Source organism: Columba livia, chromosome 7, assembly GCF_036013475.1.
Source record: "Columba livia isolate bColLiv1 breed racing homer chromosome 7, bColLiv1.pat.W.v2, whole genome shotgun sequence".
In the NCBI taxonomy this organism is placed as follows: Eukaryota; Metazoa; Chordata; class Aves; order Columbiformes; family Columbidae; genus Columba; species Columba livia.
The window spans coordinates 35,479,031-35,500,877 of record NC_088608.1 but is presented as its reverse complement, the minus strand read 5'-3'; the positions used below and the strand labels follow the sequence as shown (position 1 = coordinate 35,500,877).

The 21,847-nt window shown below is 46.9% G+C and overlaps 1 long non-coding RNA gene across 1 annotated transcript in view; it reads left to right on the top strand.

Annotated features, from left to right (window-relative positions):
• Positions 1–18,626, top strand: part of LOC110363812 (uncharacterized) — a 77,709-nt gene extending 59,083 nt beyond the window's left edge. Inside the window, exons 10-14 of the long non-coding RNA XR_010473765.1 lie at positions 4,993–6,247; positions 8,785–8,940; positions 12,699–12,813; positions 14,284–14,360; positions 14,550–18,626. This is a non-coding gene — a long non-coding RNA (uncharacterized LOC110363812). The remainder of the gene's footprint in view (positions 1–4,992; positions 6,248–8,784; positions 8,941–12,698; positions 12,814–14,283; positions 14,361–14,549) is intronic.
• The last annotated feature ends 3,221 nt before the right edge of the window (positions 18,627–21,847 follow it).

The window sequence follows — 21,847 nt, the reverse complement described above, 5'->3', positions numbered from 1 at the left end:
GTCAGAGCCTCTCTCCCCATTGAATCCTTACAACAGAATTTGAACTCCACAGCAGTTGTCTCCATACTCTTTAGATTTGCAGACTCCAGAGCATCTGCAATGGAAAAGCAGACTTCCCAGTAGCAGGCTGACAATAACCTTGCAGTGATGAGCTATGTTTTATGGGTCTCTGGAAACTGTGGTGTATCCAGTGGATTCCCTGCCATAGAGAAATCCAGAGTGGTCTGAACGAGCAGAGGATTGTAATCAAGTCAGCAGTCTCTGGTTGTCTGGGGGGACCCTTCGTGGCTGCAACCTGCAGCAGAAGCTCTGCCCTTGTGTTTACCAGGGAAAGAGGGAGGGGTTGGGGAGTATTGTAGGAGATCTGCCCAATGGCCCACCCAGCTGTTGAGCCCTCCCTCAAAAACTGAGCCAAACAATGCAGCAACAGAATTGTTTTCTCACTGGGTTCTTCCCACTCTCTTTTAAGGCTCATTTGGTTTAATAAGACATTGCAAACTGATGGGGTTACAGTCTGCTGTCTGTACAGCTTGGAGGTGAACAGCTCTCCCATTAAGCATCAAGGGGTTATGGAAAATTCCTGTATGGAGCTGAAGATTGAAATTGTGGCAGAAAAGCTGGAGGCATCCCGCTACCTCTGTAAAGGTGCTCCTGAACGTAGCAGATGGACAGCACAACAACGTGCGATCTGTCTGAGTGTGGGCAGGGAGGTGTGTTGGGGCAACACATGGTGTGGCCCCTTGTGAAGATCTTGGCATTTCTATACTGCTGGGTTTTGGTGATCAGCTGGCTTCCCTGTGCATAGCCCCTCTATCTGCTGCTGCACGCAAAGGACTGGTTCATCTCTAGGCTGGCACCTTATCTCGTTGTGTTTTCCTTTTTCTGCTTCCTCATGCCTTCTTCCCAAGCATCGCTCTTTAAGGCATATCATCAGTGCTGCTGTGGTTTCTACCATACAGCATACAAGTAGACCCGCTGCTGCTTCAGGCTGATGGCCAATGCAAAACACATCCCAGGGTGTAACACATATAAGCTCGCCATCTTACTGTCTTCACTGTGGAGTTGGCTACTAAAGCCATCCTGTTTTAATAGCTAGGGGAGGGTACAGCTATGCTGCATGTAACGTTGCAACCCAGCTTGTCTTCCATCTGTTATCATCTTGAGCCTGAGCTCTGATTCTGCTAACCTGGTGTTTAAAGCCTCCTGTTCCCTCAGGGTCAGCAGCATGCTGGCATGCCACGGCAAGCCGACCTCTTTGTGCCACTGCAGTGCGTAAGCTGAAGATGCACCCCAGGGTTCCTCCAGGCTGCTCTCCTCACAGGTTTTCCCAGTTTGCCTGCCAGCCCCAGGTGGGACAGCACATCTTCCCTGCCGCTTTCCTGCTCCCCAGCCCCTCTTTGACTTGTCGAATCATTGCTCCAACCCTGAGAGACACCTAGGTCACAACACTCATTTTGCAAGGATGAGAAAGCAAGCTTTGCTCATCATGTCAGGTGCCCCGGGTGAGTCTAAGCATCACCCTTGCAGTGATGCTGGGGACAAGTTGGCTGGTGGAAGGGTTGTCTATCCAGAGTCCTCTCCCTGACATCTTGTGGAATTAGCTTCACCATAAGGTACTCAATCTAGAAATCCTGCTGAAAAATCCCACCTGATAATTTGTTTCTGTCTTCTCCAGAAATGGTCACAGACTCATCTCTTTTGCAAGGTTGCTGCTCTAGTCCAGTGTCAGAAGCCCCTTGATTTCTCCTTGGTTGAGGGAAAGAAGGACTGAGAGCCCTGTTAGGCTCTGAGTTGAGCGGGAAAACACAGGCAGTGCTGCAGCAGGTCATGCCTAGGACTGGAATCTGGAGATCACGAGGCTGCAGGAATCAAACCAGCTGTGTTCTGGCAAAGTTTATGGCAGGTCCCACCTTTCTGTGGTTGCCAGTAAATGAATTCCCAAACACTTCTGCTCGCTCCAGCTCTGATGGATGGCAGAAGAGCTTCCCCAGATAACTGGTGTTCCTACATGAGCCTTTCCATGCCATCCACCTGGATGCTTTCTTCAGGGTTAATGGGAGAAAGTTTCTGACTTCCTGTGCCACATGTTGCTCTGTGTGGAAAAACACCTGATGAATTTTAGGACCAGAGATGGTGCCCCTTGAGCTGCTGGTGAAGCTACCCCAGTGCATTGCATAGCCATGTATGTATACCACTGCAACACATGCCCTGGGTACTTTTCTAGGGTAAAAAGTGCTACTGTAGTTTCACATGTTCACTTTGTGTTTTCCTATTCTGTGCAGTACTCAACAGAGCATGTACATGTTTGCTGTTGTGTCTCTTTTGTGTTGTCATGGTCATTTCCAGCTGGCATCCAGGAGCACAGGACCAGACATGCAGAGCACAATTCTCCTTCTTTTTCTGATATATAAATTGCAGTCATGACCTGAAATACTCTGTCATCCCTCAGCAAGGGGACACGGAGTTGCTTACCTGTAGATGCTCTCAAAACAAGGCTGGAAAGGGGCCATCAGAGACATTCCCACTGCTCCGAATGTTAACATGTTTCTGCCTCAGGCTGAAAAGGAAATAATCTTTTACTTTAAACCTCCAGACAATTGTAGAGCACCAGGACCAGACTTAGCTGCAGTAGCTATGACTTTCCCTGGTCTGTGGCAAACATATAGCTGGCTCCTACAGCTGCAACCTGGCTTTTGGGGTATGTTTAAGGAAAATGCTGCAGGAGGAGGGGGCACTGAGCGGGTGAGGAATAGCATCTCATCTGAGACTACAGCAGCTACCTGGGGGAATTTGTGCTGGAGCCTAATGAAGGAGAACATTTGCTCCTTGTATTTTCCCCCGCAGATGAGATCCTTAGAGAGGACTCTGTGATTCTCTGCTTTCTATCAATTGCTTTCCATCAGTGAAACATCTGTTAGTGTCTGGAGAGGCTTCCTCGTGGTGCAGGGCTGTGGCAGAAGCTGAAGCGTGCGGCCATTTTGCCAAAATTTGGATCCTGCTACATTTCTGTGAGTCCACATGGCTGTGTGGGTGACCTTGAACACAGGAATCAACAGGCACACTGGTGGCTGCCCACACCTGCAAAGACCTGAAGCACTGGCACCAGGAGCTATGATGTGAACATGAAGAGGTCCTTCTTTGTACAGGTACACCTTTCCCATGCAGGATCTGCCACAGGATCTGCAGGAGGACACACTGGTGAGCAGGGACCATTACATCTATTTCATCTCACCCAGATGTTTCTAATGGCATCAATGGGAATACAATGAGTCCTCACCTCTGGAAGAACTGACCCACACTGCTGTGTCAACTGTCCCCAAATGCTGGTTGTTCAGAAAGTTTTCAGATTCCAGACTTTGTCTCCAAAGTCACTTCAGTGGTTTTTAAACCGACATCTTCTCTCTGTGGTTTGGAGAGGTTGTTATCTAAACAGGGCATGCTGTCATTCTGCCAACATGCTTAAGCACTGAACAGCCAAAGTAAGGGAACACAGGAAGGTCACTTGAGCACATCTGCTCTAGGATTCAGAGCACCCGCCTCCGGTCTCTCCCATTATTACCTTAGTTCTCTACAATGTTGCTTTTCACAGTACAGACCACATCACGCAACACAAGAGTGTTTGGGAGTTTGCTGTTGACTTCCCGTGACCAGTCAACCCAAAAAACAAGCAACGCAACCTAATTTTCCACTTCCTATCCTTCCATCACAAAGCTCTGCACCTCCTAATGCTCTGAAATCAACCAAAGCCTCCCATCAGCTCCTGAAGGCAGCAGCTCTTAAGAGCACTCAGCAATGCTGTATTCAATCATAACATCAGAAAAATGCATAAAACAATGAAAAAAACCCAAACTGCAAGGTCCTCACTATTGTCTGAAAAAGAAAGGTTGCTGTCATACAAAGCCATGCACTCCATGAACATTTCTGTATCCAGTTTTCTGCTTGACCATTTATTCCAAGTACCAAAGGCTCAGGTCTCTCCTGATAATTCCTTCTGGTCAGGGAATAAGCATCTTCTCTCACTGATTGTGGGTCACTTCTCTCATGCAAAGCTTGACTGAGACATGCATGTCAAGGTCAGAAATGAGACTGAGCTTGTATTGTTCATCTAAAAAAACCACACCAAGCAGCAGAAAAAAAGAGATAATAGCATGTCTTTAAAATGGACATGGGTAATATGCCTTTTGTCGTGAGTAATTATGATGTAAAGAAGAGTCAACTGTAGCATTCTAATGCATAAATTGCTCATTAGTTGTTAGGTTTATATATTTTTGCTGGAAAGGGATGGAGATACTTAGATGGAAAGTGGCCTCTTTGAAAGGGTGGGAAGATTGAAGGTTTAGAAAGAGGAGGGTGAATACAGTGTGATTGGAGCATAAAAATAGAGCATTCCTCCCAAAATAAAGCACACAATTATGAACAGGTCCTAAGCAGATCGTTGGTCCAGAACAGCCTTACGCTAACATCAGCTGCCTTCAAAATGCTCAGAGGTGTCTTGGCTGCAAAGTGTTTTGGCCCCTGGGGCTGTAAAAACCTGGAGTCTGCCAGTTCATTCATCTGCTGCTTGCAAGACTGTAAAAAGGATCTTGAAGAATAATCACCTGTCTTGCAAATTATCCGGTACTGATGTATTTGCTAGGTGGAGTTTTTTGGGTTTTTTGTTTTCCTGCTTTTGAGCTTTCACCTCTGCAAGCTGATCCACAGTCATTTCCAATGACAAGCATCCCCCCTGCAAAAGCACATACCAGGCTTTCCGTGTCAAATCAGCGATAAAGCTCTTGGGGAAACAATTTCCTCCGTGACATTTGTAAAGGGAAATTCTGCCTGGAAGGAAGCACTGGCAGGGTGAGTTCCTGCACGGCCCCAAATGCAATGAGCTGTTTAAATTGCTTGATGCAGCGGGCAGGCCCATCACAACCATCCTAGAGGGGGTAAAATGGCATTTGTGAAATACTTATATTTTTTAAAATACAATTTTTTTTTTTTCATGCACAGAATGATGTCTCTGATGGACTCCAAACAGAGCGTGGGTGGAACTCCATCCTCTTTCATCCCAGAGGCATCCTCACTCGTGTTTCTTTCACCTCCACACCTGATGCCAAGAGCATTGGGAAGAAGCTCCATCCTGGAGCACACCAGCACACACCTTGAAACTGGCTAGCAAGCTGGAGAGACTACTGATGAGCTGCTTAAGTGCTTCTCTTCCGTTCCTGACCATGATTTGAGGCTCCATCTCCCTGTCCTAGCCAAGCAGAGATTCAAGAGGCAGAAGAGGACCTCCACTGGTCTCTCCCATGCTGATGACCCCCAAACCACGAGTGCCTGTGATGGCAGAGTGAGCAAGCCGCACTCTGCACATCTGAGCGAGGCAGCAGAAATAACGTGGCCTGTGGGAACAAGCTGCCTCACCCCATGGACTGATAACACGTGTTCCGGTGTTACCCCAATGCCTGGTCCAGCTGCAAGCCCAGACTTGCTTTGGTTAACATACTGTGAGCAGGCATGTCTGCCACCTGCGAGGGCCTGTTGGTATTAGATCATGCTTTGTGATCTTCAACAGTGAGAAACTAAGATCATGTGCTGCCTGTACCATCCAGTTTATGACCTAATGACGCAAGAGAGAAAGTACTGTGAAGGGAATTTAAAGCACATGAAGTCCTGAGGCTCTTCTGAGCCTAAATCTACATAGCTCATCGCTGGAACAACTACAGAAGGAAACTCCTTGTGTTGAGCCATGAGATGTGGCAGATAGTATCCCTACCTGCCAGGGATAATTTACTGGGCACCAGCAGAGCACGGAACTGCTCTTGCCAAGCCATCGACCACCCTCATGGTATTTTTCATGAGTACTGCAATGCTACGGTTTCTGGTTGAATGAAACAACAGAAAATAAAGGAAGGTAAGATGTGTGTTTCTTGGAGAACTTTGTCTGCACTTAGTCAGCTGATGGTCAAGCTTCGCTCTCTCCTAAATATAAATACTCAGTTCATTGATGCTTTTAGTCCCCAAACTGTCTTAAAGGTGAAGCAAACAATGGCTTGTGAAAGTCAGTTTTCCATATGGAAAAGCAAGTCCTATCCAGGAGGACACTCAATTGTCTTTCAAACACACTTCCCACATTAACCAGCAGTGATTTCTGAGACAATGACAACCTGGACACACATCAACCGCGTACGCCTTGGGCTGTGCTGATTGTCAGCGGGCACCACGTCCTGGATGCTGCTGCTTCTGCTGGTGGGATGCTACAAAGGTGAGAAAGGAGAAAACTTCTTGTCAGATTGTGTCATTCCAGCTTGAGGGCAGCGGCCAGCTGGAGAGGTGTGTAATGCCTTCGCTCCAGTCAAACTGCCGGCATGGGTAAAACGTTAAACACATGGCTGTGGACCTCAGCCACAGTTGATACCATGCATCTTCAACCCAAGAAACACATATTGCCATGCAGCGGGGTGGTGTGTGCTGCTGGGGAGATGTTGCTCTGCATCCACAGCCCATTGCAGCCATTGGGGTCGTCCCAGGAAGCGGGTGGGACCCTGGAGCATTGCCAGGCTGCAGAACTGCTGCAAACAGCATGTCCCATGGGTCATATCTTCTGCCTCTTTGATCTCCCTCTGACCTTTGCTGTTACAGCGGGGAAAGCTGATCCTATTGATTTTATGTGGATTATGATTTTCTGTAGATTGCTCTGAAACCTGCTAATTGTGCACACAGCTATTTATAGTGTCTCAGAGTGGGAGTCGGAAAATTTTTGGTGGTGCGAAAGGTTGTCTGCACACACAATCGTGGACCTGACACTTCTGTATTTTCTCTTAAGTGATGGTACGAGACATTGCAAAATAGACATTTTATGTCCAGTTTGAAAGGTGTCTGAAATTTTCTGCCTTCTTTCAAAAGAAAAGACCAGGATGCTCACTGCAGTCTTGATTAGTTGGGTTATACAGTGATGGCCACACCACCTCTACTGGCTCTTAGCAGCTTGGCTGAAATGCAGTTACTAAACCAAGCAGCTAAAGCCACATCTTTGCTAAAAAATGCATTTATGCCTCTGCATTTGTTCCTTGCATGTCCCATATGGGGTTTGCGCGTCTTCTTAACTTCACTGAGAGAGGAAGTAAAAATAATATTAAGCACATTTAATAGTTGAAAACTTGGAAAAATGAAAATCAAGGTTTTATTAGAGAGATTGCTACAGGATTCTGTATCTTCCCACACTGGTCCTGGACACCTCTGAGCTATTTATTCCTTTCCTGGCTCCTTTTTCTGCCTTTCCTTTTGGTGAAATTAAAAAGGAGCCTCACTCGACCAATTTAGTCTAGCCTTGAACTCTGCAGTGCCAGTAAATATTGCTCCAGCAGCATCAATCCATCATTCTGAGCCCACTCGATACCGAGCCTGAGCTGCTGCTCCAGTCATAGTGCTTTGCAAAATAAGATACTGCCTCATCACAGATGCAGCCCACTGACTTCTTCACTGAAAAGAGAGATATATATATTTTTCCATGCATTGGGTTAAGTGTTTGCCTGCAACAGCCTGGAGCAGTCATTCAGAATATTTTAAGAGTGTCTTTCATACTGTCTGAAATACCTAGCAGTGCACAAAGGCTGAAAGTGGGAGTAATTGACTGCAGGATTATTCTATACTGCCTGAAATAAAAGTAAAATGACTGTGAATGTGACAGGGAGTCAGAGCCACACCGTAAAATTTGTTGAGTCCTTTGTTGTAATTAGCCACTATTATCCAAGTACCACAAGGTGGTACTTCAGCAGATCCCACGTTGACTTGGAAATCATGGGCTAGAAGATGATAATCAGGGTCTTGGAGGCTGGGAGCTCTGGAGATTTTTGTAGGGACATGGTATTGGTCCTCAGGCAGTGACTCTTTGAGATGAATCTTGACGGGGAAAACCTCCTGTAAGAATGTTAGAGGAGTCCTCATGAACTTCAAAGTCCTCATGAACTCCAATGGCTGCAACGGTTGTAGTCTGTATGTGTTTCATAACATACGTCCTTTCGCATGGTATATAGCCCCATGGAATGTTTATGATTCCTGGAGGACGGACTCCAGAGCCCCAGGGGTATGTTAGACCATGTCTGTATCTTCAGGGTATTCAGATCAGCTTCTGAAACATCTAGAAGCTGTCTTACAGGACTTTTTCTTCTCCTCTATTTCTCAGTCATCTCTGTGAATTGTGTTAAATCAGCCAAGGCTCATGAAGGATTACAAAACCTTGCTGAAAGCCAGAACTCCTTGTAAAATGGAGAAGGTGTGTAGTAAGAAAAGGGGTGGGTGTGGTGAGAAAATGAAAAGAGGAGTGTCTTGGCTGAGAGGAGAAAAACCAACACATTCTCGTCTATAGAGGTGTATCTTTAACAAGGGAGACATGTGGGTGGATAAGGGAGAAGAAGGGACACCTGTTGACACTCTAGGAAGGTAAATCACAAACTAATCAGCTAAATGCTTTTTCAGCCAACTAACTTGAGCAACCCAGTGCCAAACAACATCACTGAGGTAGAAAGTGAAACCGAAATCCAAAATGAGCTTCACGGAGTTTATGACAATGGGGAATCCCTATGTTTTGAAGGAAATGTCTGTTAAAGACACGAGTTTTTGAGAGGGATTTGACTTCTGGTATAACCGCAGATTAGCTAACAGCTGTCGTGGGAAGGACTTCCTTGGAACACATCTCTGAAGGTGGTGTTGCTCAGAATGACTCTGAGAGCAGATGCACTCACTCAGGCAGAGCACAGTACTAATTGAGATTGATAATATCTCTCTGCTTCTCCTAGCTAGGCTGCATATGGGTGGTCATGGATGCAACCAAATGAGGACACGCTGCAGTATTGCAGGCTTTGTGGTGTCTCTTCATGTGCTTGGCTTGCACATGTGCTTTGACTGATGGGCTCCCAGGACCGTGCATTGCTAAGGAGACTCCTTTTACAGCAAAGGGTGAGTCTTTGAATAGTAAAGGGTCAGACCTCAAGCTGGTACAGATCAGAGTATCTCCCTGGACCTCCATGAGCTCTGCCATTTTACAGCCACCCTGTTACAGGTTTTAGGTTTTGCTTAATTTGAACAGCATGCTAGGCTGTAATTGGGTGAGTGTCCTCAGACATATTTTGAAAGGCATCTTCTCTGCTGGGAAGGAGGAGATGATAGGTTACAATTGGAAGTACTTTCGTTTTTTGTCTTATTAACCACACTGCTTCCGCTTGGCTCAGTAAAGCAGGGCTTTGTCCTTGGAGGTAGGAGGAACTAGAGATTCAAAGGCAACCCATGCCCATATAGGTCTTCAGACACTGAACATCACAAGAAAGTCTGTCCCTGGCCACAGACAGCAGGGTGCACGTGTGTCCCATCCTCAGCAGGAGCAAGTGGTACCCATGGGGCAACCTGTCCCAGGGCTGGGAAGTCGGGTGCTCAACTGTGCGGGCATGTTTGTGGTGAGTGATGCTACTCAGAGCAAACACCTGCATGTAGAGGCCCCAGCAAAGCCTGAGGATGCTGTAGAGAGGCACACTGGGAGAAGGGGCTCTGCTGAACAAGCTTGAGAGGAAAGATGGGTGTAGGAAAAGGTGAGTTTAGCTCTGGAGTGGCCGATGCCAGCCAGCCCTTGCCCTAAGATACATGCTGAAATTTCTGAGTGCATCATTACCTTTCAGTGAAGCCCAGCCTCTCACAGCCCAGGGACAGAGGGAAGACTATGGGACATGCCTGGCTGGTGCTGGCCATGCCATCCTGTCCTTCCACACCTCTCCTTACCTCCTGGCTTCCTGCCTGACTTGCTGGGTTAGTCTGCGAAGTCTCAGCAGATACAAGGCCCCATGGGAATAATATCCACCGGCACTAATGCAATTAGGACAATTAAAGAATATAATGATGGTAATAATGATGGGCAATATGGAAGCGGGCATGCAAACCATCTATGGAGATGTTTCCCTTGAAGGACAGCTCCTTGAGAACAACCTTTCTACGAGGCACTCTGGTTTGCCAGGTTGTTAAAAGCATATTTGTCATGTAGCACTCCTTTCATCTTAAGATCTTTCTCTTCTTTTCAAGATAATGCTTTTATTATGTGACTTAAAGGGAGAAATTAAGTGTAAATAAACCAGACGTGACTTCTGGAGCTTGGAAGGAGCTATTATTTGACCCTGTAGCTTAATAAAAATGCTTCCACTGATTTTTATTTTTATTTTTTATAAAGGTAGGCACTGATCAGTGCTGCTAATAGAAATGCATATATCAGCTTTCAGATTTCCTCTGAGCTTCAAGCTCTCCCGAAAGCAGGCCATGAATTATTAAGGTAGGAGATTACCTTAACTGGAATGTATGTGGCTGTTTCATCATTGAAGTTGGGGATCACTCAGAGGGGCAGACGGGTTTCCCGTGGAAGGTTCGAAACCCGAAATGCTAAGGCTTTCTTTGCTTCATCCTCCTCTTACGGGAAGTCAGTGGCAGCTTACAGAAACTCCTGCTCACTCTGTCTTGATCCAAAGTGGATCTGGATTCTTCAGGTTGGATGTTTTAATTTTTGCATTTTCAAAACTTTCTCCTGAAGACTCTCCTTGGCACAGCTCTTTTTTTTTTTTTTTCTTTTTCTTTTTTTCTTTTCCTGGACATACATTTATTTTACATTTCTTTTTTTATTAAGCTATATTAGGATCCGGGGTGCCTCCCTCTCCTTGGTGTGGAGTCCTCTTGGCCATGGCACTGGTGTACTTGGGACAGGAGAGCCCTAAACATTGCTTTTCCTTGCTCTCCTTAAGTAATGAGTTGTTTCTTAGAGCAGGGCCATGATCCTTCTGGCCTCCCTGATGGAGACTCTCACCATAGGCTGCTGGAATTAAAGGGGGAGCAAGAAGGATGTAACATCCCCATGGCTTTCCTCAGAGGTGGACAAAGTGGGAACTTGGTGCTCCAAACCACAAAGGACACAGTCCAAAACTTTTGTCACCAAACTGTTGTCACCTCAGCAAACCTCTCTTCAGTGGGACAGGCATCACTTCAGCCCATTTGCTGTTGTGATAGGTCTCCATGAGCCTTTGGGGATGTGGTTTCCATGAGCCTTTGGGGACGTGGGCTTCAGACCTTGCTACTCAACCACCCCTTCCCAAAACCACTGCCCTCCCTGAGTCCACATGTGGTTTATGGGATCTGGGTACTGCTGTAGAAATAAGACACTGAGACCAAAGTTGGCAGTGCCGAGGCTCGTGCGCTGCTCCTCTTTAAGCACTTGCACATCTCGCTTTGAACTCCCCAGATCACCTTCTGAATTCATAACCGAGAGAAACATCTGACTCTGCATTAAGCCAAAGCTGTCCCTTGGGCCTCATCAGTGGTGATAGGAACATCTCAGTTCCCAAGTTTATATTCTCATAAATCTTGAAGAAGGTGATTTTTCCTTTCTTTATATTTTTTTTGTTCCCTCTCTGTCCCTGCTTTAATCACCAGCCGCAGGCATCGCACTGATGAGCAGCCCAGCACAGGGCACACTCTCCTTGCCATGGCTGGAGCACGAACCCTCACCAACAGCAGAACCCAAGCAAAGCTGTGACAGTGGGTGTCCTTGCAGAATCGCCAAAATCCCATCCCCTGCAAAGTTTCGCAAGGACTCCAGGTACAATCTGCCAGGGTTGTGCTGCTCCCTTGGGAGAGTCAAGGAGACGCTGAGCAAATCTGGGCGCAGAGCTGTGAATACAGCCTTTTTCTGCATGGCTTTCAGGGCTGTTCCTTTCCTGGTGATGGTGATTAGCATGTTTGCTAACAAAAAGAGATGGGGATGTAAGAACAGATGGCTGGCATTGGTGTAGTAACATGAGAGGCAGTGAGGATGAGGTTTCCACAGGGCCAGGCAGGCTGTGGGCTCCATCCTGGTGTCTGTGATGGGACACCAGCAGTGGGTACAACACGCACCAATGGGATCCTGGATGGCACACAACATTCTGCAGCTGAATTAAAGGGCTACGTGGGCCAAAATCCCAGCTGTTTTGTAGGCAAGCCCCCTAACTGGCTCAGAGCAGCAGCAAGGTAGGATTTGCTGGAGGTGGATGCTGCTTCCCACCATCTCCCGTCTGCTACATCCCTTCACCTCATGTGATTTTCATTTTGGTGAGCAAATATTTCAGGCTGACAATTTTAATGGCATCCCGTGCACTGTATCAGCCAAACAAGGGCTCCAAAGCCTGCTGGTACCTGCTGTATCTCCCCTGCAACAAGTACCACCCTGGACCTCAGCCTCTCCATGCATCACTTCTAGAGATGCAGGCTGGTCCTGACTCGGGTGAGGATTCATCATGGCTAAAGGGCAATGACATATTGGGAAGCACTCTGTGCTGCTTTACTTTCCACCTTACACAAATCAATTTAGAGAGAGATACATTTGATTGCAAGCCCATTTAGAATTTGTTTTCATGGTTTTACGTTCTTCCTTGGCATTAAAGTGCTACAACACTGCAGCCAACCACTAAAACCTAAAACCACCCATAAGAAAACGTATATTAAATGAAACAAAACAAAAAACCCTAAACCCATGTCTCGGACAAACTAGGTACTCCAGAGTGAAACACACTATAAAACAATGGAAGGTATTACAAATCACACCAAACCAACAGAATCAACATACCAGTATCTGGTTTGCTAGCACATACTTCTCAGATAAAAATAAACTGTTCTTGGAATGAACCCCTGCTTTGATTTATGTCTTGCAGTCCAAGTACACACAAGGAGGATGTAAAATCTGCTAATATAAATACCACTGGTCTCAGGCTTTTATCAGATGCCTTCTACCGGGAAAGAAATGGGTCTTTTTTTTTCTCTGCTCAGGTAATGATTGTTTTCCTTTGAGCCTCCCGTGTTTCCTCCTTTTTCAAAGCCGTAATCCTGGGTGTGGGCCCCACACAAAATTACCCCAGTGCTCCTTGCCAGGGAACATCTCTGAGCCACGAGCCCAGCCAGGCTCAGAGAAAGGATGGTCATTTTGTGGGCAGGCACGGCAGTAACTAAAGGCACAAACCAGCTGCCGGGGCCAGGAGCCACAAAATGGGATTAGACCCCCCCCTTGCACAGACTGAGCCTCTCCAGGGTTATGCTGGGTAGGTTTTTTTGGGGAGGTGCTTGGGAAGCACTTGGTGGTGGGCAAGAGAGCCCAGCTCTTTCTGCTTAGCTCTGGCACAACATATAGTATATGCAATACGCTGTATGTGAAGGAGGCAGCGCACCGTCCCAATTTCCAACCAGGGATCGAGGCTGCAGGGCAGGTGATAGGGAGAATATCCTTGAGCTGCAGGTACTGCTGCTTGCACCTCGTCTGTTCGTAATGCAGTGAAAATGTTGTCAAGCTGCTGGCTTTTTGAATGCTCACTTCTTTCTTACTTGATACTGGGCAAACAATCTGTGATTAATAATTTATTCCGTGAATTTTGCCTCTACAGCTGAAATCTAATTATCCAAGCTGTAGGCTAGCCAGGCTTTGGAAACAGCACATAAAATGAGGTTTTTTTTCCAGAGTTGCCATTTACCCTTTTTCAGTTGCATTCTCCTTGGAGAGGCAGATGGGATGATGGGGCTTTTACCTGCACTTTACATGGCCGTACTGGAACTTCATTCTTCTCATCATATCCACAGTTCAAAACTATTTGTGAAGGCACCTTGGGGAATAATTTGTGTCTGTTGCTCTTGAGCATCCAGTTCAAAGCAGAAATTCAGGGCGCAGAAACTCTAAGAGGAGACGAGATGCTCAGATGCCCACGTGCGAATCTCAGTCCATGTTGCTCTCCAACCTTTTCCAGACCCAGCAGCCTGGAGGCAGCACCAGCATCTGCCTGGGCATCAGTCTCCAGTGCCCTCCCAGGGACTCCTGCTTCATCCATATGTTCTTTCATTTCTTGATGGGGACAGTCACAGCAGCACTGTGGTTGTGGCCCTTCCTAAACTTGTCCTGGCTCAGAGTCTGGCATGGTTACACAGATACATCCTGGGTTGGATAATTCAATCTGCTGCACATCTTGCAAAAGGCTACAATCAACATGCAGTTGTGTATCTGGGAAATAATGCACATGCAATGCTCTGGAGACCTTCCCCGTGCAGCTCCACAGCAATGAGGAAATGTCTGCACTGACGGCTCTGAAAAACACCGCTTGTAGTTTATTTAAATAACAAAGGCATGTCGCATTGTTTTATAATGAAAAAATAACATTTCTGGATGCCCAGGCTTGAAAACTACAGTCCAAATGTTGTGGGATCAGATAAAAAATATATTACTTTGACTTCCCCTGTCTGGTTTTCCTTTTGAAGGTTGCACTGCAAGGCCATTTGGCATTCCTGTGTGCCCTGCACTGAGCTTTCCTGATCCACCTAAACCCTTCCTAGAGGTATGGCTTTCCTCAGAAAAAAAACAAAACAAAACAAAACCAACAAATCTCAATTTTATTATCTTTCAATTAATATATTTATTATTCTGTCTTTTATTTTTAAATGGTGTGGGCAACTTGGGGTACACATATAGGATTGGTTTATCTTTTACCCCTTCCTACGTTGCTTACTTTTGCTATTTTTTCCAGATAAGCATTCCCTGGATTTCTGACCACAAACCAGTTTTTACTCGGTGGACTGTAGCCAGAGGAAGGGCTACATTAGCTCTGTGGCTTAGTATTTAGAGTGACTTCTAAGCACAGACATTGGAGGTACCGTGATTTTCTATGGCTTCATGGTGTTTGGAACAGCAGAGCATGATCAGTCGCATCCAGCCCACCAGAGGAGGCTCTTTTCTGGGCACGGGGAGGGATGCTTCATTTGGGTCAGATTATACTGACATTACTGGGGCAGAACTTGTATACTGCAGCTTCTCTGATTTGCTGCCAGCCGGCTCAGCTCAGCGATGCTGAGGATACGCAGATCCCTCTACGCGAGATTTTAATCACCGGACAATGTGCAGGCGAGTGCATGGCTTCTGGCAGGGGCTGTCCCAGGAGCAGGCAGTGGGACCAATTGATATTTCTTCAAGTTTATTTTGGAGGCTTGTGTTTTTCTGTCAGAAGCAGAAGCCTGAAGGAAATTTAAGATGTATCTCCCATGCTTGGGTTTGCCAGGATGGGGGAGGAGGGACACGCAGAAGCGTAAAACCCTGTGGATCTGTGTCAAAAATAAAGAGATCGGAGCACACAAATCCTAGCCTGAACCCAAACTTCCTGCCTCTGTAAAGCTATTAAGAGCCCCTTGACTGTTTTGAATCCTGTCCTGATTAGTAATGATGTTTTTAATTGAAATTTCAAGGTTCATTACTGAACACAGATTAATTAAATTGCAAGGAGAGATAATGAGAAACGTTCCCTTTGGACCCATAAAGGAACACACGTGTCCTAGCGGGACTCTGGCAGCACGACCTGCTGCCGATCTCCCCAAAGAGCATATTCCAGCATGCAAACCTGACATGCAGCGGCAGGGGTTGCTGATCACAGCCCTGCTGAGCGCCAGGCATGGGCTGAGCACCTTGCAAAATCAAGCCAGCACCATTTGTTAAGGCAGACTTGTCAGGTTTTGCTTGGTCCCTGCTCAGGGAGAAGCCTGAAACCTGTAGGTTTCCCTGTGGGAAAGATTAATTGAAAACCAAGGCCTGGGACCTTGAGATTTCCTGAGCTTGGGAGATGCTGGTCTGGTGTCGGGGGACTCAGCTATGTGGCTCATTTGCTGGTCTGATGGGGATGTCCCCAGGCTTCGCTGCCCTGCGCTGGTGTCACACTGCTGTGAGTGCCCCCACAGCTCTGCTCCCACCCTCCAAAGTCACGTCTATAACCTCAGCAAGCTCCTGGCTAAAAGTAAGGCAGGTTGGGGTTGTTTTGGGGGTTTTTAACCAGCCTTTCTTGTAATGTGCACTCAGAGGCAAAGCCCTCCCAGCTTTGAAATGGTTTTGCATTCAGAAAATACCACTGGGAAGGAGCTGGTCACTAACACCTCCCAAACATCTGTCTTGGAAGAGGAGCCCTGCCTGGCTGGCTCATCCAGAGATCTCAAATGTGGTGGGATGGGAAGTGTTTCAGCAAAACCTGCGGGAAATTGGGACTGCGGTTCCTTGGAGTCCTCAAGTCACCGGGGAGCTGGCCCTGCCCTTGATTCCACAGATGGGGTTGTCTTTTGGGATCCCTTCTGTCCCCTTGGTGAAAACATCTCTATAGTGTCGAACACTGAATGACCCTTAGAGAGCTGAGCATCCCTTGTGCGCTTGCTTTCTTAGCCACAAATTCCATCCAAATCAGGTCAATTCCACCATCTCTTTCCTGCAAACCTTGCCAGAAAGGTCTGTTTTCCCTGCCTAATAGCTGATTAATTTCTTGCAGAGATACAGTTGTTCAATGACCACCTCTGTAGTCCTGAGGACAATGTGTGACTTAGCATAAGCCACACTGTGTGACATGGTACCTCACAGACAGACTTGCCATGGTCACAAGAGGAGGGTTTCAGAAACTGTGAAGAGCGACGTGGTCTCCACGAGGTCTTTGTGATCTTCGTTTGCAACATATTTTTCTGGAGAGGTCTGTGAAAATTAGAAAGCTTTAATTTGGCTCATATGGACCCTGGTCAAATCTCTTCTGACTGCGGTATGATGAAGCAGATAAAACGGCATTGAAGATATTATTTCCTGGAAGCTTTTCTATTTCTGTCAGCTCTTACTTGCTAGTTCTCCCCTCCCCGGAGGATGAGCTCTGCTTTCATACACTAGTGGGTTTTTATTTTGGCAAAAAAAAGTGTGGGTTTTGGCAGAAAAAAGAGACAGTACATCAATGAAAAGGGGAAACCAATTTTTTTCCAAATGCTTCAAAGCTACCAGTTAAGGGTTTCCAAAAAGCTTTGGAGTAGAGACCAAGTGGATGCTAAAAGAGATGGGAATTGGCTCATATCCTGAATGACTTCCATTATTGCTTGAAAAAGCAACTGAGTTTTGTTATTGTATTTGTGTAGACCACTGTCCTGGAGGCTCCCCACTGAGGGACGGGGTTATTTTATCCAGATACTGCACATAATACTGAGAAACACTGGCATGAATAAACCTCATTAGAGAGCAGGCACGCACTTCAAGCCTACAAATGCAGAAGAGATTGCCCAGACCCTGCCCTATTTGAAATGCTCTTTCATGGGACCAACGGCCCCAGAAGTGTGGGCATGGTTGTTGCAGATGGCCTCATGCGTCCTGGCTTCCCGCTGTCCCCACAGGCCCCTCTGGGATGTAAGCCATGCAAGGAGGTGCAGAGCAGTGCCGTGGGACACCTGGAGCATCCCGCTGGAGGAGCAGGTGAGATCGGCACCAGCTCCCGCATCCTCAGGCAGCCTCAGATGGGGCTCAAGAGGGGACAGGTCTGGACCTCAGCAGCTCTTCAGGACTCATCAGTTCCTCCATGAGCAGGTTTGCTGGGGGAACGCGCAGGTACGTGGGTGTTTCTGGGCAGGCGAGTAGCAAGGTGACCACATCAGGCTCAAAACAGCTTGGAGGACAGGAGCCAGGTGGAATCACCCTGTCATTGAAGGCCACAGTCCCCTGGTCATGGGGGGCTGGCTCAGGAGAGCTCTGGTGCCCACAGGAGGGATGGGATGGGGCACTGCTGGCTCAGTCACTCTGTGGGTGTGGGGGGCTAAAATAGAGTCCCCTCTGTGTTCACAGCCCACCATGACCTCTTTGCTGCCAGGGGAGCTGCAGCCCACACCAGGACGGGTGGAAAACCTGCCCATGGTGTTGTGGCATTTGGGATTTAAGACCAGAACAAGCTGCTGAGACTTGGCATGGAGGTTTTGGGAGGGGTCCATATCCAGTCAGCAGTCTGTAATGGATTATGCAGCCAAAAAGACTTCCCTCATTTTTATTATTTCTTTTCCAGCAGGCTGATGAAACCTGAGCTACCACGATGGTGGACTCATGCACCATGGCTGGACAAACCCTATGCCAGGCATGCTGCCACACCTTCCATCTGTGGGACCACTGGGGTGACCCCCTCAAGCACCACTTCTATTTCTGTCCCTATCCAAAACCAAAACCCAAGTGCATTTCTATCTCATTAAAACATTTCTCCAGGGGACAGGAGAACAGCTGTTTGTTTGTTTGTTTTTCCTCAGCTCCCACCAGGCAGCATTTCTTATCTTGCAATGGTTTTGCAGCTCATTAGTAAATATGCCAGCGGGAGGGGAACTGGGCAATGCTGGGGTTCACCAGGCCTGGGTGCTGCCTGCCCTGGGAAGCCTTGGGAGTAACCCTGATTTCCAGAAGAACATGAGCTGTCCTGTCATCCACCCATCAAAACGGTCATCCTGGGGTAGCGTTAAGGTGTTGTAAACCTCCATCTTCTCATCCAGAAGGAAACAACGGTCTGCCTGTGGCCAGATAAACCCCTACAAGTATTGACTGGTGATAAATAATTGCAGAGGCATCATTACCCAAACCACTGGCCCACCGCCACTGGGGACAAAAGTGAAAATACCTGGAGAACAGGCGCCAAGAGATGTTTTTGCTGCGTGTTGTCTGAAAAGCAGAAGAGCATCCCTTGATACAGGGATGCTGTTGCAAGAGTACAGCCTGTGTATTTTGCAAATAGCCACTCTCATCCATAACACTTAAGCTGAATGAGAGACTAAATAAAGATTAAATGTTCCTATTTGCGTTGGGAGAGGTCTTGAATCTCTTTTAGCTGCCTTTTCCAGAACAAATCCTGGGTTAAGCCGTTGCCTCACCAAGCCCCACGCAGTGAGCATTTTTATCCCCAAGTTTGCTTGTTTTCAGTAGGACTTTTAACTACAGCAAATTAAAAATTTAATGAGGGGACGATGCAGGTTATGCGACCAAGTGCATCACTCTAGAGATTGTATTTACACTGAAATAAACATGGAGATAAACTTGCAAGAGGGCAAAACCCCATCTAGCTCATTTGTCTAAAATTAGCCCCAAACTTTTTCAGAGAAGCCACTTCCCCTTGAAAGATGCTGTTAAGTCAAAGCGGAGCCTTTTCATGAAGAAGTATTAACAGGATGAAATCCTGTTTCGAGAATACCATTGGCAAACTGTGCTATTGCTAGCAAAGCAAAACACCGCACTCTTGCCTTTCAAAGGAACTTGTGTTTTGCTTTCTTTAGAAACCCCTGACCTAAATGGTAATTACAAAATATCGAGAATTGGCTGAAACAAAAAGGGAATGTTCTTGCTTGTCCCAGCACATTTTATTTTCTTCTTGAATGCAAAGAAAATTAACATGGAAATGCCAGGATCCTGAGCAAAATACAAATTTGGGTTTTGACTTCCCCTGTGCCGACATCTGGAATGAGATGTAAATGTACCTAAACAATTGATCTTTAAAAAACACAAAATCAAGCTAAATCCTTCTCAAGTCAACCCAGAACTTCTCCAGGCTCTGAGAGGAGGGATTTGGGTTCAAGGGGAGACCCATCCACTTTCCTTGCTCCCCGTGGCTGGAGATCACCAGCGGGAGCAAACTGTGCTCCCCCTCTGCCCAGGGAAAAGCCACCTACCTTCGAGTAAATGCAGCGAGATGTAGGGCAAATAAATGGTAATAGCCAATTAAATGCTCTTTAAAATTTAATTTCAACACTAAACCTTACAGAGACCTGCACTTACCGTATCTGCCCGCTGGGGCTGGCTCAAACACATATTCCTTGAGCCCTGCGGGGTCTGACGGTGCTGGGTGACCTCCCTTTCTGCAGCACCTTTGGAGGTGCCATGGGAGACCACAGGTGCAGTGCTCATCTCCTCCAAGCCAAGGTGCCTGGGGGAGCCCCAAGCTGTCAAACACCCCACAGCTGGGAGCATCCCTGGCTGTCTGTCCTGCTCAGCAGCCTGTCTTTCCTTCCCTGGGCATCTCCCGCAGCTGGATGTCCTGAGCCCTGGATCACTTGGGCACTTCAGGACATTATATCCCCCAACTCTGGCCAGTATCCCTGTTGTCTCGCTGCCCTGCTCCCAGGAACAAAGGACCCAAGGGAAGGGGTCCTGTCCCTCGCTTGTACAGAGCATGACTTGCTGGGGACAAGGGGTCCATGAACAGCTGCAACAAGGGGAGCTGGGCATGGGTGGACTCTTCTAGGGCTGGTGACCAAAGTGTGGCTACCAGAGAGCATCCTTGCCCATCTCCCCTGAAGAAGGCCACAGGGCATCACCTCCTGCCTTGTCCCCAGCCCAAAATACAAGGTACTAAGCACAGCCCCATGGTGGGGAGATGCCATAGAGCTATGGGGACAACACAGGTAACGCCAGGGCTTTATCACTGCACTGTCTGCTGAGCTTCCTGAGCTCTCCCAGACCATGAGAAAAGCTTTTCTCAATGAAAAGTGCTTTATGATAATCAAAATACACTGGGACAGCAGTTTGAAGACTCAAGTTTTCAGGGAGTAGCCGTGGATATAAAAATAAAGACAGATTGGAAGCAACAACATTTCCTTTGCATGAACATTTGGGGCAGAAAAGTCTTGCCCCACAAACATTAACAAAACCTACAAGCTGGAAGGGCACAGGCAAGGCCACAGCCTGGAAATTTACATTTTTCACCAAAGTTTCCACCCCTGCAATAACATGTTTTTAAGTTGCACCATTTGCAGTGTTGTTCCTCTGCCATTTGATGTCTCTGTGCTACACGGAGCTGGGACAGGAGGTCACTCCTGGTAAACAAAGGTCACCAAGCTGGAGCAATGCAGAAGCCTGCTTTTTTTTTGGTCTTTGCAGCTTTCGTCTGATTTCTTTAATGAATGCATTTTTTGTAGGAGAGACTGTGACTCCACAAACACGAAGCTAGTTCACTGATGAGTTTAGGTGGTCATTCTGTATCCGTGTGGTTTCAGGGCTTTGAATGTGATCTCCAGAGCTGTCAGATGGAGCAGGCAGAGAAACGCTGGAGCCCATTGGGTTGTTTGGGTTATGAACTGCAGAATGTGACTGTTCAGTAACAGATTGCTGTGGTTCAATGCATCACACAACACGTCTGCACGTCCAGTACTTCCTCATCGTATCCTACCGACAGCCAGGAAGTGTGGAGATGCAAGAAAATATTATTTGTAGGCTACCTGTATTTTTTTCAAGCACATCATTTGCAATGTGGTTGGGTGAGCTGATTTGGCAAAGCTTTGCTTTTGCTGGAAGGGGCTCATCCCCCTGTTTTTGCAACATGTGGGGGGCCCCTAGTGACAAGTAAAGTCTGTAACTCTTAAACCCTTTTTTGCAGAAACAATCTGTGCTGCATCCATTGCAGATACAGCCTCAGCCGTAGCAGCAAGTACGATGCCTATTATGAGCTGCACGTACTGCCAGCACTCAGAGAAAGGGCCGTGCTCTAACAGCTCTCCAGGGGACACTGGAAAAGAGCACACGCCTGTCTGTAGCTGTGCATGATTTTTTCCACATTTGTAATTGCAGCCTTTTTCCCCTTTTGGTGGTTATTAATGTCGTTCGTTTCCTCAAAAATTACATCTGTTTAGATGTTAATTGAGTTAATTGTTACCATTCAGCAGCTGGAGCAGCAATTTAGCACCTGCTAATAAAGATGCTCGGTTTGAAGTTGTGTGAAAATGACCATATTATAGGATTGCTGTTGCACTGTAGTGCCAAAAGTGAGAGCGGCAAAGTTATCGTACAGTAATGGATGGAGAGATGGGCTGGAGGGTGGTTTCTTTGAGCATAGTGTCAGTTTTCAGAGTCAGAGATCACTAAATAAACTGTGCAACCATGATGCAGAGCCATTGAAGCCAGGGGAAAAACAAGCAAACAAAAACACCCACCAAAAACAACAACAGAGAAAATACAGGTGGCAAGTATGGAGTCAGCAATAAATACTATCTCTTTTTTGGAAGAAAAAATGCAGCTTGTCTATGATGG